This window comes from Trichosurus vulpecula, chromosome 4, assembly GCF_011100635.1.
Source record: "Trichosurus vulpecula isolate mTriVul1 chromosome 4, mTriVul1.pri, whole genome shotgun sequence".
NCBI lineage: Eukaryota > Metazoa > Chordata > Mammalia > Diprotodontia > Phalangeridae > Trichosurus > Trichosurus vulpecula.
Window position 1 is genome coordinate 427,711,220 of NC_050576.1, and position 9,242 is coordinate 427,720,461.

Consider the following 9,242-nt stretch of genomic DNA (forward strand, 5'->3'; position numbering starts at 1 on the left):
TACACACACACACATATGTATACACCCATTGTATTATCTTTGCACATGTTGTTATTCCAGTAGAATGTAAACTCATTGAGGCCAGGGACAGTTTTGTTTTTGTAAACACTTAATATTTTTTGGATTGAATATATTTCACCATCAAAATACATGCAAAGACTTGGAAAAAATATTTAAATGCAAAAGGATCCTAGGAATTGCCTTCATAGTCTTGGGTCTTTCACTTGTCTACACTTCCAGCTTTCCATTAGTAAACAGAATTGTTATCTTGTCTTAAATGGCTCCACGCAATACTACCAGTTTTTTTCCCAGAAGTTTTGCTTACTACTTTCTATTACTGCTCTTCAAAACATATCTTTCTCTTTACAGATTTTTTTTTGCATTTATAAGGACCATTGCATTACCTACTATCACATAAGGTCATTTGCGAATTAATATGCTCTACCACCACAGAACCACACAGAAGTTAGAAATATTAGGCCGTAAAATCCTTTTAAAAATACCTGTGAAAATTAAATAAGAATTACAAACACTAAGCATGGGAATTATTTTAATATGTAAACACCTATAATAATGCTACAGGAATTTCATAGTCCAAAGCTCTTGAGGGTCTGTTAGTATTTAAGTATATTATTTAAGTAGAAAATAGGGTAAATGATATCAAATTAGGATCATCATCTGCACCACTATTTCTCAAAAGAACATGATATAGACGTGAGAGATGAGAGCACATTTCTTGCAGGGACAGAACGGTCATGACTGGTTTTGTTTTTGTTGTTCTTAAAACCACATGGATTCTTGGACTGGTGTTTCTCCTATGGGAATAATCATCTCACAAACACGCAAACAAGCTAACAAAAGCAGATGTGGCCTCTTTTCCCCTATGGACACACACTGGAAGGCTGTGGCAGTTTAAGGCATCTCAGCTGCATCTTTCTAACTACAATGGGGCATCACTGACAAATTTTTTCCAGTTGGTTTAGGAGGAGCACACAGAAGGAGGAAAAATTATGAGGCATTTCTCCAGTTATTATACTGATTACATCTATTCAGCAGGAACAAGACAGATGCTAATTTGTAGGTAGAATGTGTTGTTTGACAGGAAAATGCACATCAGTTATAGATGAGGGAGATATAATAAGGATGCCGTTTTAACCTATATGGAAAATTCAAAATGAAAAGCAAGCGCTTTCTTACTCCCTCATCATTTTGACAACAATGCTTCCTAGGCTGTCAGGGAAGGTACCAAAACAAATGATTATTTCAGGGAGCTATGTTGCATAAGGATTCCCCACCATATTTGAGTTCTTAACTTCTTGGAATCAACCCTGAAAATTAAAAAAAACCAGGTTGGTCATTACGAAAAGTCATTATGGAATATTTCCCTCTTAGGCTGCTCTGTGGAATGAGTTTATGACCCAGCCCAAATTTCAGCCCAGATCTAAATCTTCTTTGATGATCTCTGGCTTTTTCCCAAAATTCCAATTAGATCTTAGAAAATAGAGCAACAAAATTACCTTCCTTCCTGATCATAGAATCTCTGAAGAAGGCAATGTGTATGGGAGGGAAGTATGCCCACCAGAGATGGTAGATTTTTCTGCTACTCTTCTATCCCAAATTGGGGCCTGCATAAAACAAAATCCTCAAATAAAACAATAAGGAATGTCTGATGGAAGGGGAAAGGGGAAGAATTAACATTGACTATGAATGAGTGGGGGAAATTAAGGATTCAAAGAAGGATTTCTAGGGAAGGTTATATTTTATTTGGGCTTCAGAGGCGAGATAGGAACTCACCAGGTGAAGACAGGGAAGGAGAACATTTCAAGCCAAACAAACATCATGAGAAAATACATGGAAACAAGAAAGTGTAGACTATGCTTGGCAGGCAGAGAGTAATCCAGTTAGCAGGACCATGGTCTCTTGTGATGGGGGGGGTGGTTGTTGGATATAAAAATTCAATAAACAGACCTGAGTTCAAATTTCAGCTTTATATGAAGTCCTACAAATTATCTTAGCATTCTTATTCATCATTATTCTCAAAATGGGAATGAGGAAATAGCACTTGGTCCTTAGGTCATAATGTCACTGTGAGATTAAAATGAGAAATTTTACTGAAAGCTGAATTTTAAAAAGGCAGTGTTTTTTGATACACCACAATCTTTGTACTTTGGAGGGTTTTTCTCCCATTTTAGGATTTGTCAAGGATAATTATGGTGATGGTCTTACATGTTCTGCTCTTCTCTATCATCACATTCAATGTGGGATACCTTCCCATGGGTCATAGTGGGACAAAATATCTACTTGATGTCCTAGCTGTTGCATCTTTCCCAGCATTTAATGCTCATTCTCACAAGCTCCCAATGGAAACCAATGAAGTAATCACTGATGGATGAGTGTACCATTCCCTTGAAAGGCAGTGCACAGCTTAGTAGAAGAGTCAGAAGACTTGGGAATGATTCCTGGTTCTGCCCCAAACTTGCTGGGTGATTGGGTAAGTCTCTTTGTCTTTCTTGGCCTCAGTTTCCTTATCTGTAAAATTAGCAAGTAGATCTGTCACATTCACAACAAATGCTTGTTAAATTAATTGAATTACCCCACTCAGTTTTGGGATTTATTCCTACCAGTGGAAGATGTGACTTCCCAATTAGTTTTGCTACAATATTTAGTCCAGATTACAGTAATACAATTTGCCACTCTCCAATCCATGACACATTTCACTTTATTTCCAAGGCTGCATGTAGGGAACTAACTGGGCCCCAGAAATAGCAATATGATCTAGTATGGCATTGTCTGATTTGAAAAATCTAATATTTATCTAACATATGCAAAGCTCTATGCCAGGTGCTGAGAATACAAAAAAACAAAGAAGTCAATTGCTATTCTCAAGGAGTTTGAATTCTTCTTTTTTTTTGAGGGGGGAAGGCAGGGCAATTGGGGTTAGGTGACTTGCCCAAGGTCACACAGCTAGTAAGTGTGCCAAGTGTCTGAGGCTGGATTTGAATTCAGGTCCTCCTGACTCCAGGGCTGGTGCTCTACTCACTGTGCCACCTAGCTGCCCCCAAGGAGTCTGAATTTTACTGTGCATAATGGGAGATAGCAACATGTTTTTCTCTACCTTTCTCTCTCTTCTCCATCCTGCTCTCATTGACCATATCATGGGAGAGAATGGGCCAGAAACAGATGGCAAATCAAGCTGGCATAAGAGACACTAGACCAGGAGGAGACAACACATTTAGCTGGGAACACGGTGACACACCAAAGACAATTGGATTCAGAAAGACCATTGCATGAAGGGGGAGGCAGCTTTAGGAAACCATGTATTACAGCAGAGAATGCCACCTGTGGACTCCAAAAAGGCCTTTTATGCCACAGTGCTAGGGATTGTGAGTTACTTCTTTGTTGCATGTATATCCTGGACATGTACCTTATTAGCGTTCTACTCTGTGCTGAACTGCTTTTCCTATGGACTTGTTTGGATTTGTGGGTCAGTGTGCCCAAGATTTTGGGGGGATTGTTTATACTAACTGTACCTACTACATCACCTGAATAAAAATCTTTGCCAAGAACTAATTGAGTCTACTAAATGATGGTTAATCAGAAGCATGCCAGTGAGGAATTGTGAGTGTTAGAAACTGAGTCCCTCACGGTTCCTCTAGAATGTTGAGAGGAATAATTGTCAGTCATTCTCTGGTTCCCACGAGGCTAAGTCGAAGTTGAGGGAATAGTCTTAGAGGTGATGCTACATGCTTATTTGTTTATACATCATAGGCCTCCCCTCCCCCAGTGGATGATAAATCCCTTAAGGGCAGGAACTGTGCCATTTTTTACTTCTGTATGCTTATACTTTGCCTGGTGCCTTAAATAGCATTCAACTCAAAATACTCCAGTGATTCTGTGACATCCTCAATTTGGATGTTCTCTCCCACGGTAGACATCTCAATTCATCCAGGCCTTCCCAATCTTACATGATTCTGATCCATGTTCTTCCATAACTGTGCCACAGGGCGTCTACTCAATCTGGGCCTCCCTCTGCCATTTTTTCTAGCATTGTGTGGATACCAGTGGAGCATTTGGGCTGACAACCTGTCATTCCTCATACTCTCTTTCTGGTCCAGTTTCCTTCTTTAATATGTCCCCAGTGACATCTTTGACACCAATTCTATTCTCAAGTTCCTCCTGGGTTACAGGCTGCAGCCTGGGCACCATTACCATGCACCTCCTCATTGCTCTCCATGTGACACATTTCTCATACTTTGCAGATTCATGAGGTTCCTATTTTGGGGTCATACAACAACATATGTAGAAGTTGTTGCTTGGTCACTTTTATTTGTGTCCTACTCTTTGTGAACCCATTTGAGGTTTTCTTGGCAAAGATACTGGAGTGGTTTGCCATTTCCTTCTCCAGCTCACTTGACAGATGAGGAAACTGAGGCACACAGGGTTAAGTGACTTGCCCAGGATTATATAGCTAGTAATTGTCCTAGGCCAGATTTGAACTCAGGAAGAGGAGTTTTCCTGACTCCAGGCCTGCTGTGCTATCCATTGTTCCACCCAGCTACCCAAAAAGAAAAAAAAAAGCCACGATTCCCATAAGTAAAAGGAATCTACAAGGATGGGATAAGTAGAATATTGATATTTAAAAGATGGGCCTTTTGTCCTGAGAGAGGCTTGGGGGCATCAGAGGAGCTTTGCCATGTTCTGAAGGTAATCTAGTCCACTCTTCTGTTTAATTTGAGGTTCAACTTACCATGGGGGCAGCATCACTGCAGTAGCAAGCACTTGATAAATGTTTGTGGAATTCAATTGCAAACAAAGAAGGCTGGGGCACACCTGAGATTTCCAGAGCTCTTTGGGGGGCTGATGGAATGATGAAGGACCTTTTCATTCTGTGTGAAAGATCTTTAGCTGAAAACTCTCCAATCCCACTGTGCTACTGCATCCCAACAAGGAACCCCCTGAGGGAACCCCTAGCTTCTGGAGCTGAGCGGCATGAAGCACCATTATTACGAGCACAATGAAATCAACATGTTTAATTATTCGACAGGCAATCACACCAGCTATGGCCACAGGTAGAATTTAATTAGCTAAGACAAATGCTTCAGTTTCATGCTTGTTTCAAGACAGTGGAATGCCAAGGCCAGCCATGAGATTTCCAGTGATTGAGGGTGCCAGTTGACCTCCAAGGGAAATTGATTTTCTAATTAGATTAAGGCATATCAAAATTGCCAATTATCTTATCACTGCATGTGCCCAAGTGGGCTTACAAGAATGCTGAAAGTCTGCAAAGATGATCATAGTTTCTTCACTGTAAAATGGAAAACCTTTTCATAAATATAGAGCTAAAAAGCACAGCAATTACATAGAAGGACCCCAAAATTGAATATAAGTGAATTGGCCTCTGTAAGATCATAACATTATGGAATTGGAGGTGGACAGAGCTTTATTTTCAGCTAGTTCAAGGGGGAAGCAGGTCAGGATGAGTCAAATGAGTTACTTACCCAAGGTCTCTGAGGCAGTGATGGACAGTGTTGGCATTCAGATTCCCATCATATGCCACTGCTGAGAGATAGGCTCATAGCAACCATGACTTAACAGGTAGGAAAAGATAAACATGGCAGTTCCCACCCCTTTCTTGTTCAGTTTGATTTGGGGCAAGTGACCACCTCTTGTGCAGAGCATGGGACTAGGTGACCTCTTCAGGCTTTTCCAGCTTGTCATGCTGTTAGTTGATGAGTCTAAAGAAATGAATTGGCACCAGTTGTCTTTTTGTTGGAGACTCCTACTAGCTCCAAAGGCCATGGGACCAAGGTACTAAAAATAGCCCCAAACAAAATATGATCCATCATGTAGCAACCTTGATCGCCACAATGTAAATACGCTCGTGTGCAATAGGGGTGGGCAATAGGGCATAGTGAAGAGAGGAACACTTTTGGAGTATGGAATACCCGGGTTTAAGTCCTGTTTCAGAAAGATACTGAATGAAAATCACTAACCTCTGGGAAGATTACCTGACCTCTCGATGGTCCAGTTAACTCATAAAGTCTGTAAATTACAGATAAACTACTAATCTGCCCTGGTGGAGAGTTTCCACATTGGGAGTTGCAAATGTTGAAAAAACCACTGGCCTACTAAAATACTGCTCTCCCCACTCTAATAAAACTGTCAGTCAATCAATCTCTCTCTCCCTCTCAAAAGGTGATAATTTGGATGTTTAATTCCTTGATGGATCGTTGCAGGCTATGGAAGCCATGATACTGAAAGTTACCAGGAGTCCTGGATATCATAGAATGAAAGTCAGTTTCCTATTCATTTAAAAGTTCTGCTAAAGAATGTTTACAAGACTTTTAGACACTTCTAAAGGTGTACAAAACACTACATCATCAGAATTTCCTCAATTCAGTTCAATCTTCTCTATTTGTAGGTGGTACCCATTGGGTATGGATTAACTCAAGACCTTGAAGGTTACACATAAAGGTTCCACATGAAGGAGGTTGATCATCGTGTAAAATGGAATGCAGTTAATGCACCAAATTCAGCATCTCTACTATAAGAAAAACAACCACAGTATTTAAGAAAATGAAGTGACAATTAGCTTGGATTGAGCGATTCTGTTGAAATAATTTCATGCTCATATGTTGTCTGTTTGGCCATCTCCGGTAACATTCCAGCTTTCAAATGAGACCAAATTACCTTCTATCCCTTTAGAACGGGGGTTGGAGGCTGGAAAATTCTGGTTAGAACAATAGAGGGCTCCAGAAAGTCATAATAATTTCGTTGAAGATCTCTGTTGAAAATGGGTGATCATTGTAAAAGTACTGCAGAAAGGTCCAAAAGGATGATGAATAAGTAAAGGTGTTAAGATTTTACAGTTAAGTGACAATGGGTAACTTTGGCAAGAGCAGTTTGGAATGAATGATGTCGTCAAAAGCTAAATTGTAGAAAGTTTTTGAAGAAGAGAGTAAGGGGAAAGGGAGTGGATTTTATCTTCTTGAATAATTCAGCCACAAAGTTAGGAGAAACACGAAGGATTCAAGTGAGTGACTGAGTGTTTTGGCAGAGAAGGGGGATACATAGGCATGTTTGTAAATAACAGGGAAGCAGCTAGTAGACTAGGAGAGATTAAAGATAATTGAGAGAATAGAGATGACAGAGGGGACAATCTGCTCTTCTCTTTCCCGAGTGATTGTAAAAATTCACAGCTGTACCAACAATGCATTAGTATGCCTGTCTTTCCACAATCTCTCCATCATTAACCATTCATAACTTTTGCATCTTTGCCAATTTGCTGGGTATGAAGTAAAACCTCAGGTTTGTTTTAATTTGAATATCTCTTATTAATATGTCTTATATTCTTTCATATTATTCAGAGCTTATAACATTCTTTTTATGACTCTGTTCATATACTTTATTCATTTATAATGGCTTTTGGTCTTATATATTTCTGCTGCTTATCTCTAAATCTTGGAAATTAAAGGACTATCAGAGATATTTTATAGGAAAATCCCCTACTCCTCAGTTAACTTATTCCTTATTCTTTTCTCATACTAGATGAATTTTGTTTGAGCAAAGTCTATCAGTCAATCAAATTTAAAATTCTTTTTTATAATACTTACACACATATATTTGTACCTTGTTTGGTTAAGAATTTCTCTTTAGCACATAGCTATGGAAGTCATATAGCTACTTCTCTTTCTAGTTTCTTATGATTGTTTATATTCAGATCACACAACCATTTCAAATTTATTATGGAATATGGCATATAATCTTGAGCTAAGGTTAATTTCTACCAGAGTCCTTTCCCGTTTTCTTAGCACTTCTTATCAAATAAGGAGTTCTTTACTAAGTAATTAATGTTTTATGGTTTGAATATAAAATTATTTCTGATTCTCCCTTGTCTAATCTCTTCTATTAATCTACTCTTCTATTTTTTAAACCAGAACCAAATGGTTTGGATGACTGCTGTTTTATAATATAGTTTGAAGTCTAGAATTGTGATTCTTCCTTCATTCCAATTTCCTTTGCTTTTTCCCTTGCTCTTTTAGATTTTGTATTCCTTCAAATGAATTTTGTTATTTTATCTAGTGCTATAAAATATTTCTTTGGTATTTTGACCAACATAGAGTCCAACCATGATTACAGAATACTTTTCGAGGTATTTAACTCATTCTTTTTTTTCTTTAAGGAACATTTTGCATTGAATCTGTGAAAGTATTTTGTGTGCTTTAGCATACTGACTTTCAAATATATGCATTCTGTGATTATTTTGAATGGTAGTTCCCTTTCTATTATTACCTCTTGAATTGAAAAAAACAAAAACCTATCTTTTTTAAGTACAAATGTTCTTCCTGGGAAAGGTCTATATGTGTAAATAATAATAAAAATAGGAACAGATAACATTTAGATTGTGTTTTACAGTATTCAAAGTCTTTACATCTATTATATCTCGTCTGAGCCTCCCAACAACCCCACAAAGTAGATGCTATGATGATATTCATTTTACAGATTAGGAAATCAAGGCTCCAAGAGGTGCAGGGACTTGTTAGGAAATGTCTGAAAAAGGGCTTTAAATCAGGACTTCCAGACTCCAATATCATGATATTTGAAAAATCAAAATTATAGTTGATCCAAAGGGTAACAGAAAAATGCATGGTGAGTATAAATTGAATGTAACATCATTCCACTGATAGCTTTTTTCCTTTGGTATCCTCAGTGTTTAGAACACCAGGTTATCTTCAGCTCTCTTTGCCTTCTGACAGCTAGAACAACCACAATATGGCCCATTGGATTATAGCTATAGAGTTCTCAATGATGGGGAGTAGGAGAGCCAGGAGATCAGAATTGCAGAACTCCAAAGCTCCTGGGAGTTTTTTTGCTCTTGGCTCTCCTGGGTTGTGTCTGTCCATCCGTGCTCTAGGCTGTGCTGCAAGTTGCCATAGGTCTTGGGCACAAAGAACATTGAAGAGCTGGAGAGTGGTGATGTGTTATTCTAAGTCTAGTGACAATTATCCTCAACCATCCTTTCCACATCTTTCCTTATTTTCTCAGTTGTGCCTGTGCTGGGGGCTGTGAGACCCTATATGTCACAATAATGCACTGCTCTGCTACAAATATTTCACTTGGTTCTTTTGCTTCCCCTACTTCCAAGGTATTAAAGATTCTATGAGCAAAAGATAAAAGATGAGCCTAGGATAATTCCTAACCCAGATTCCCTGAGAGTCCCTGAAGCAAGCTGTCTTAGTTTG